This window comes from Penaeus vannamei, chromosome 10, assembly GCF_042767895.1.
Source record: "Penaeus vannamei isolate JL-2024 chromosome 10, ASM4276789v1, whole genome shotgun sequence".
Classification (NCBI taxonomy): Eukaryota; Metazoa; Arthropoda; class Malacostraca; order Decapoda; family Penaeidae; genus Penaeus; species Penaeus vannamei.
Window position 1 is genome coordinate 38032972 of NC_091558.1, and position 10000 is coordinate 38042971.

At 35.0% G+C, this 10000-nt stretch overlaps 1 non-coding gene across 1 annotated transcript; it reads left to right on the top strand.

The window, feature by feature from the left end:
• The first annotated feature begins 872 nt into the window (after positions 1-872).
• On the top strand, positions 873-944 carry TRNAR-CCU (transfer RNA arginine (anticodon CCU)). The gene has a single exon. It is a non-coding gene; the product is annotated as a tRNA-Arg (tRNA).
• Positions 945-10000: the final 9056 nt, after the last annotated feature.

Sequence of the window (10000 nt, forward strand, 5' to 3'; positions counted from 1 at the left end):
AAACAATATAACACTCCAACTAATGATCATTATTGGCGCTATTGCCAATTTCGTCTTTATCCTTCGCGTCTTTCTTTTTCATTGCCTTTCTCTTTCTTTCCGTCTATCATCTGCGTTTCCGTCTTTCTATCACTTTTATGCCTTTCTCCTCTGAAGGTAAACCGAGCTGCGGCTGCAAACGCACATGATAGAGAGGCTCTTTTTATGCATTTTTTGATATCTCACTCTGTCTATCTATTTGTCTTTATAACTATCTATTCATTTATCTACCTATCTAGCTGCCTGTCTATCAGTTTATCTATCAGTTGTTATTATTACTATTATTATTTAAATCTATCTGTGTATCTATTCATCTATATATCTATTTATCTTTCTATATATCTGTTTATCTGTCTATTCATCTATCTATATCTCAATATATATATTTAAATATCTGTTTATCTATCTGTATATTCTTATATATCTTTTTGTCTTTCTATCTATATGTTTGTTTATCTGTTTATCTATCTATCTATCTTCCCGTCTATCTATAGAACTATGTATCTGTCTTTTTATCTATCTTTCTATGTGCCAGAGAAATTTATATACGGACATAGATAAACAAGATAGATAGAGGGAGAGAAAGACATGTGGAGAGAGGAAGAATGCGTGTGTCTTGCCATTCATATATGTATATACTCACACACACACACATGCACCACACACACGCAGACACACACACACACACACACACACACACACACACACACACACACACACCACACACACATACACACACACACACACGCACGCACGCACACACAATGGTTGATGTGGCATTGCCTGAGGCTAACCGCAAAATGTCTTCAAATTTCTCCCATATCCAAACGTAAGCCTCCGTGGTGTAGTGGAAAGCACGGTCGCCTCCTACGCGACAGGCTCGGGTTCGATCCCCGATGGAGACAATATTTATTTATTTTAGTATCTCTTTCATCTTAGATTGCTCTCTCTCTCTCTCTCTCTCTCTCTCTCTCTCTCTCTCTCTCTCTCTCTCTCTCTCTCTCTCTCTCTCTCTCTCTCTCTCTCTCTCTCTCTCTCTCTCTCTCTCTCTCTGTGGTGCAGTGGAAAGCACGGTCGTCTCCTACTGACATTAATACTGATGAAGATGATGGTAATGTTGATAAATATAATAACGGTAATAGTAATAATTATAATAATGAAAGTGATAACAATAATAATGATGATAAACAAAATAGCAATGGCAATGAAAATATAACAATAATAACGATGGGGTTGATAATAATGATAATAATGATAATAATAATGATAATGATAATAATAACAATAATAATAATAATGATAATAATAATAATGATAATAATAATAATAATGATAATAATAATAATAACAATAATAATGATAATGATAATAATAATAATGATTACAATGATTGCGATATTGATATCAATAATAATGATGATGATAACAATAAAATTGATAAAAATAATGTTGATGATAAAAACAATAACTTATGATGATGATAAAATAGTAATACTAATGGTGATGATAAATATACTAATACTAGTACTAATAATGTGAAACAAAAGGGACGTGAAATGACCGTGATGCCGGGAAGAAATGTCTTAGTAGCTCTGTGCCTGACTCCTTTGTGCCTCGTGTTCGCCCCACGCCTGCGTCGGCCGAGTGGCACCGCCTCGTGGCACTCCCCGCGCCGTCGCCTCGTCGGACGGACTCGTCTTCCTCTGACGTCGCGACCAGATCTTCGTCACGTGACGGACTGACCGAGCGGCCGACCCGCCGTGGCACCTCTGCCTGGCACTCTGCTTAGCGTCCTCCATCCCGCCCTCTCCTTCGCCATCCATCCCACCGGCAACCCTCAATCCCTTTGTGTCTTTCATCCTTCCCCGGATTTCGTTTGTGGCTTTCCCGTTTTCCCTTCTTGATTAGGTGCACGAAATGAAAGAAAACGTTTTTCTTTATTTTTATTTTTTTCAACCATTTTAGTTATAAACTCGAACCTCAAGAGAGGAAATTATTCAAAACATCTTTTTTCCAAGGATGATTAATGAACACCGAAGTCAGCGAAGACCGAAATGAAACGCCTATTACAAACAAAAGGAAATTTTTTAAATAATTGCGGTTCTCCTGCAGTGAATTGCAGTTCTTCGTCACCCTATTATTGTCACCGTAGTTTATGCTTGTGAAAGAGAGGGCGAGAGAAACGGAGAGAGGGAAAGAGAGGAGAGTACAGAGACAGAGAAAGGAAATGGTGGGGGGAGGGAGAAACAGATAGCGTTTGAAAGAGAGAAAAAGAGAGAGGGAAAGAAATAGACAGAAAGAGAGAGGGAAAGCGATAGAAAAAGTCACACAGAGAGAAAGGGGTGGTGAGAAGGGAGAGAGTTTGTGTGGAAGAGTAAGGCGGGAGTTTGGGAGGAAAGAAGAGGGAGAGAGAGGGGGAGGGTGAAATAGAGAGTGATGGAGAAAGAGAGAAAGATAGATAGGGTGGGAGGGTGAAGAGAGATATAAACAGAGAGTTATATAGAGAAAGAATCGCAAAAGTGAGAAAGAGAGGGAATGAGAGAGAAAGAGAGATAAAGAAGGATGGAAAGATATATAGACAGTCTGAGAGTGTGCTTGAGCGAGTGAGACAGTGGGAAGGAGATGGAGAGACAGAAATAAAGAAAAAAAGAAAAAAAAGAGAAGAGATGAGTGTGAATAACAGAGAGAGGAGGGAGTGAGATAGAAATAGATAGATAGAGAGAGGATGTATGTGAATAAGAGAGAGAAAGAGAGTGAAAGTAAAAGTGAGAGAAAGAGAAAAGGAGAAAATAATTTTCGACGATAAGACTGCCCGCTCGCCTTTTCGTGTATTGAGTTCAACGAAAAGGTCCACGCCGAGGCTGATCTCTGGCGCGCATCCCTCGTGTGGGAAACTCGTGCTGGCTGTCTACGTGGGTGTGGGTATTGTGGGTACTTGAAATGCGGATGTGGGGATGCACACTGGGCATGATAAAGACAAAGTAAAATGCGCAAATAATGAAAGAGGAAAAGAAAAGACAAAGAAGAAATATGAAAAGCAAGTAACAAGGGTACACAAAAGGCCTATATGAAAATAATGAAAATAATGATAATCATAATAGTAATGATGAAAATAATGAAAATAATGATAATCATAATAGTAATGATGAAAATAATGCCAATGATAATGATAATAATGATAACAATAAATAATGATTATACTGATAATGATCATCATGATGATAATAATAACAATGATGAATTTAATCATGATAATGATAATGATGATAAAGATGATAATGAAGAAATTTATAATGATACTAATAACAACGATAGTAGTAATGACAATGATGAAATAATACTGATAAAAATGATAGTAATAATGATGATACTAAAAAGGATAGTAATAATAATGATAATGATGATATTCACAAGGATAATGATACTGATAATGAAAATGATTATGAAAATAACAATAATAGCAACAATGAAAACAGTAATCATAGAGATAATAATGATAATAGAAATAATAATAACAATGGCTATCGTAACGATAATAATGTTGATAATGATAATGATAATTATATCTAATGGGGATAGAAATAATTGGTAATGATAATGATCCTAATAAATAGAAACAATAGTAAGAGTAACAATTGATTCATATTCCGAAAATTGAAAGGGAAAAAAGAAGGATGATAAAACAATAAACATGATGCTAAGGGCAGGGAATCTAAAGAATTATGATTATGATGATTTCTGCTTTATAAGTCCATCTTTCCCATATCACTTTAAGTTAGCAGGGTGGCGCAGTGGAAGCGCGCCGGGCTCATAACCCGGAGGACCGTGGATCGAAACTCTGCGTTTTATATTGATTTTTTTCCCTTTCATAATATACTGGTTATGAATCACTGATAAGGCTAAAAGATAAAACAGAGAAGATAAAAAGATGTATAAATAGATTAGGAAACAGAAAGATAAAGCAACTGACGATAATAATAATCATAACAATAATAATAATAATAATAATAATAATATAAAAAATGATATTAATAATGATAATAATGGTAGAAATGATAATGAAAATTATGATAATAATGATAATAATAGTAATAATGCTGATAATAATGATAGTAATACTAATGATAATAAAACAACAATGACCGTGATAACGGTAATAATGATGACAAAAATGATAATGATTATGATAATGATAGTGATGATAATGGTAAAGGCAATAATAATAAAAATGCTAATAGTAAATTCGGAAAGGTTGAGGGTCAACCCCCTTAACCTTTCTCGTTCTACTAATCCCTGCTCTACTTCATCTGCTTCCTTCTCATTCCTTTTCGCTGCCAGACTTTCCTGTAACTAATCTCTGACATCTATTACCCCCCCCCCCTCCCACCTCTCCCCGGATTCTTCTCCTACTTTTCCAACTGACTTCCCCGTTTTCCTTGAACATTGTTCCTATTCCTTCCCCAGTGACAGATACACTGCAATTCACTCAATCGCCTACCCCCTTAACCCCCCCCCCCTTTCTACTAATCTCTGCTCTGGTTCACTCACTCCCTCTTTCCCTTTTCACCGCCATACTATCCTCAAACGCTCTCTAATCTCTGACATCTAACACATATTATCATAATCTTTGATTCTCTTTTCCCTTTCCGACACAATACCTTATCATAGAGCTTTATGGCCTTTGGTGCCGAAAACATTTCTTTGTTTCAAGCATTAAGCATCAAAACATGGATCTTTGCTTTCTGAACTTTTTGTTGCTGTCTTTGTTGTTGTTGTCATTAATATCATTACCATTGTCATTTTTATTATCATTATTATTATTAGTTACTATGGGTTATTATTATTATTATCATCGCCATCATCATTACTATCATTATAATTTTGTTGCCATTATCCTTATTACTATCATTATCATTATTACTATCATTGTCATTATTATCATTGTTATAATTTTGTTGCCATTATCGTTATTACTATTATTGTCATTATTATCTTTATTACTTTATCATTGTTGTTGTTGGTATTGTTGTTGTTGTTGTTGTTGTTATTATTATCATTTTTATCATTATTATTATTGTTGTTGCCGTTGTTGTTATTATTATTATGATTATTAGTATTAGTATTAGTATTGTGATCATTAATACTATTATTATTATCATTATTATTATTACTATTATTGTTATCATTATTATTATTATTACTATTATTATTTTTTTTATTATCATTTTATTATTATTATCATTATTATTATTATTATTATCATTATTGTTATTATTATTATTATTATTATTATTATCATCATTATTATGATTGATGCTGTTATCATTATCATTACCATTATTATTACTGTTATCATTATTATTATTATTATCATTATTGTTATTATTATTATCATCTTAAAGTCAAATTATGAGTCTGTATCTATTTTTCTCTCTTTCTTTTTTCCGATATATACATACCCATCTATTCATCCAGATCTGTCTTTTAACCTTAATGCCTGATTGAGATAAGCAGGGAGATACAGGACAAATGAGGGAGAGAGAGAGAGAGAGAGAGAGAGAGAGAAAGAGAGAGAAGCCTAATATTAAAATGACAAAACTCTTACTTATTTTTATAATGTAGGTAGATTTATTTCTTTTTACTGAATATTTTACGAAAACAAGTTTTTAAAGGAGCCAAGAAAAGTTATTTATGAAGGTTTGTAACTTTATTATAATTCCTTAAGACTGGACATATTCCAGTGCAATGGTAGATCTGCAAGAGCGTTTAATATGACATTTTAGTCCTTGGGTGAAAGAAAGTGTAATGTGTTTTGATAAAAGGAAAAAAATTCTTATAGTAAAATTCAATCAAATAATATATGCTTCCGTAGTGTTGTGGTTTGCACGGTCGCCTCTTACGCAACAGACTCGGGTTCGATCCCCGACGGAGACGACAATTGAAAACTTTTTGCGTGAATTTCTGTTTGCCTCTTTCTACTTACCCACCCTTCTATCTCTCTGTTTTTGTTTCCGTCTCTTTTCCGGTGTTTATAATGTGAAGGACATAGGAGGAATTGGAGCGTTTGGTTTTGGATTTTTTATTTGCTTTTTTTGGATTTGTTTCGTTGTTTATGAAGTGTTAATGAGAGATTTCACAATTTTGTTGTTCCTCTCATCATCATGTGATTGTATTAGTAATATGAGGAGCATAGAATGGGCGGAGGAGGAATAGGAACAAGTGAGGGAAGGAAAAAAAAAACACACAAGACGGAGCAGGAAATGGGGAAGGAAGGAAAGAGTTTATATTGTCATTTTGTCTTGTTTAGTGTTGTTTTCGCTCCACTTCGTCCACTTCAGATAAGAAACACGAACTCACAGAAGAGAAGCAAAGGTCTGTTTGCAATGAGATCCGATTTAGAATAATCATGGTTGCAGAGTTATTATCATTATTGTTTTTAGCTTGATTTTTATCATTATAATTATCTTTATCAATTGTTCCGGTTATAATTATCATCATCACCATTCTCTCTTTCCCTCTCCTGCTCTCCCTCTCTCCCTGAAGGCGACGGCGAAGGAAGGGTCTCGGCAACATTTCAGGATTTCTGCAGCGTCATCCCTCGAGGGCGTGGCAGCCGAGAGGTTAGAGCATCGGATTGGATTCGGAAAATAAATAAGTGACACGTCCTGAGTTAGAAAACAAACACAAAAGTACCCAATCGGTTCAAAGTCAAATCGTTATCGCAATTCTCACGTCGGTCAAGGTGCCTGACGAGCCATCTGCTTGGAGACCATATTTCCTCCTCAATTGTTGTTTCACACAGTAATCCTCGCAAATATTTCTCTCCAAAATAAGCTATTTTCGCGAAAGACAGTGAAGAATGAGGTCTTATTCTGACGTCCTACATTGAAACATGAAACAATGGTTGATTTTTTATTGGACAATCGTGAGTTGCACATGGCCCACACGCACTCACATAAGTACAACCACATACACACAAATCCATACCAGGGGAAAACTGACTGCTTGGTTTTATTCCACCCGGGCGCTTTCCATGTCCTTCAGATTGGCAATCTAATTTTTTATTATTATCATTATCGTGTTATTGCTTATTACCATCACCGCTCATTATTTTCATCATCATTATCGAATCATCATCGTCATATAACTATTATTAGTAACGTATAGTCTCTCTCACACACATACACGCACACACACGAACGCACCGACACATGTTGCATAAAAGCCTCTCCCAACCCTTTCCTTCTGCCCCTCGACACCGTGGCCGAGAGGGTAAGGGCGCCAGATTCGAAACCCGCGATCGCGAGTTCGAATCTGCAAAAGGGAGCCAAAAGTGCTCCCTCTGGTTGCAACCTCGCCCGGGGCTGAAAGACATGAAAAGCCCCGGGCATAAAAAAATTGAAGACGCCTGCCGGTTGCAGTCAGTTTTTCCCTGTACTGCATTTTTATGTATGTCTGTGTTTGTACTTATGTGTGTGCGTGTAGGCCATATGCAACTCATGATAAGTCAATAAAAATTGCATTCTTTCCTATTTTAGTGTAGGACGACTAAAAATCCATATCTCTCCTATGCAAAATATACGTTTAAAGGCGTCAAAAGTGCTACCAAGATTCGTATAAGAAATATGAAGAGAAGCGTCCCAATAATTCGACAATAAAGGCGAGTGAGAAAATGTGTTAAATATGCGAAAGAAAGAAAAACTGCGAAATAAAAGATACAGAAAACTGTGCCAACAAAACAAAAAATAAAGCGAAGTAAAAAAAAAAAAAAAAGGAAAATGAAAATGAGAAAACCCACAAGTAGAAAATACGTATAAAGTGTGACAAAAATGGGTATAAAGAAAAGCAATGCGAAAGAGAGAAAATTGCGAAATGAATGCAGAACCGGGCTCTAACACAAAAGAAAAGGGAATAAAAATATGCATCTAAACTTCCGTTTTCCCCTGCTATGCATTTATTTCTGAGTATGTATTTGTTTTCACATGTGCACATGTGGGCCATGTGCATCTCGTGATAGGTCAGTCAAAATTCTACGAAAATTCGAAGAGAAAAGAGAGAGAAATAATAATAATCTAAACGCGATATGAAATAGAAACACCGATATATTAAAACGCCAAAAGAAAAATGACGTAAACAAATGCAGAAGTATCAAATAAAATAAAAGTTAGAGAATATAAAAATAAATGATAATAACAATAATGATAATAATAATAATAAGCCGCCCCGGTTGCAGTTCGTTTTCCCTGCTTTGTATTCATCGGTGAAGTTGTTTGTTTGTTCGTATGTGTGCAACTCATAGATCAATAACAATGCTACTATTTTTTCTGTCAAAAACAAGCCCTCATTCTGTATTGTTCGACTTTTACTAAAGTAGCTTATTTTGCGATAAATATTTGCGAGGATTATTGTCTGAGACGGCAGTCGAGTATGTGATATGGACTGTACCAAAAGCACTCAGAGAGCGCATACCTCCGCCAAGGCAATAGGGTCGCTTTTGCAATAAAAAGAATTACACTTAAAGAATGACATTAATATCACCTTTCTCAAGGACACAGGTGACGTCCGTAAACATGACCTCGGCGGAGGCAAGCCAGGTAAATAATAGATAGATGGATAATAAATAGGTAAATAACAGATAAAGAGATAAAAGATAGATGATAGGTAATAGAAAGATAATAGATATAAGATATATATACACGATAGAGAATCAGACTGATAGATAAATAAATTGGTAGATGAATAAATAGATATATAAACAGGTAGATAAATGGATAGATAGATAATATACAGATAGATAGATAGTTAAATTGGGATAAATAGACACATAGACAGACAGATAAATGAATAAAAAGATAAATGGATAGACAGATGGATGGATAGATAGAGATAGACAGAGAGAGAGCGAGAAAGAGACAGATTTTTATACAAGTAAAAAATTAACACAATAGTAGCCAGGTAGCAACTGTTTATTATAGCTATCATTATCTATCATGAACCTGTCTGTCCGAGTTATGTAATAGATAAAGATAGCTATTTCAGGTGCATGCAAAGGTGATGCTTCTCACAACTCAGATCGTCGCTAATACTGTCATCACAATTGCTGGCACTGATAGTCACATTTACCCCTATTCCCATGTTTACAAGGGCTATGACTGATCTTTATTATCTTTGTGTTTATTTGCCTCGTTTCTTCTGATCGCCCTTACCACTGTTATTGCGATTATTGGCGTTATTGCCAATTTCGTCTTTATCCTTCGCGTCTTTCTTTTTCCTTATCTTTCTCTTTCTTTCCGTCTATCATCTGCGTTTCCGTCTTTCTATCACTTTTATGCCTTTCTCTTCTGATCGTAAACCGGACTGCGGCTGCAAACGCATATGATAGAGAGGCTCTTTTTGATATCTCACTCTGTCTACCTATTTGTCTATATATCTATTTATTCATGTATCTACCTATCTAGCTGTCTGTCTATCAGTTTATCTATCAGTTATGCCTATTATTAATTATTATTTAAATCTATCTGTGTATCTGTTCATCTATATATCTATTTATCTATCTTTCTATATATCTGTTTATCTGTCTATTCATCTATTTATATATATTTGAATATCTGTTTATCTATCTGTATATTTTTATATATTTTTTTGTCTTTCTACCTATATGTTTGTTTATCTGTTTATCTATCTATCTATTTATAGAACTATGTATCGATCTATTTAGCTATCTTTCTATGTGCCAGACAGATATATGAAGAGAAGGATAGATAAATGGAGAGAGATTTATATACGGACAGAGATAAACAAATATGTAAGCAGAGGTAGATAGATAGAGGGAGAGAAAGACATGTGGAGAGAGAAAGAATGCGTGTCTTGCCATTCATATATGTATATACTCACACACACACACACACACACACACACACACACACACACACACACACACACACACACACACACACACACA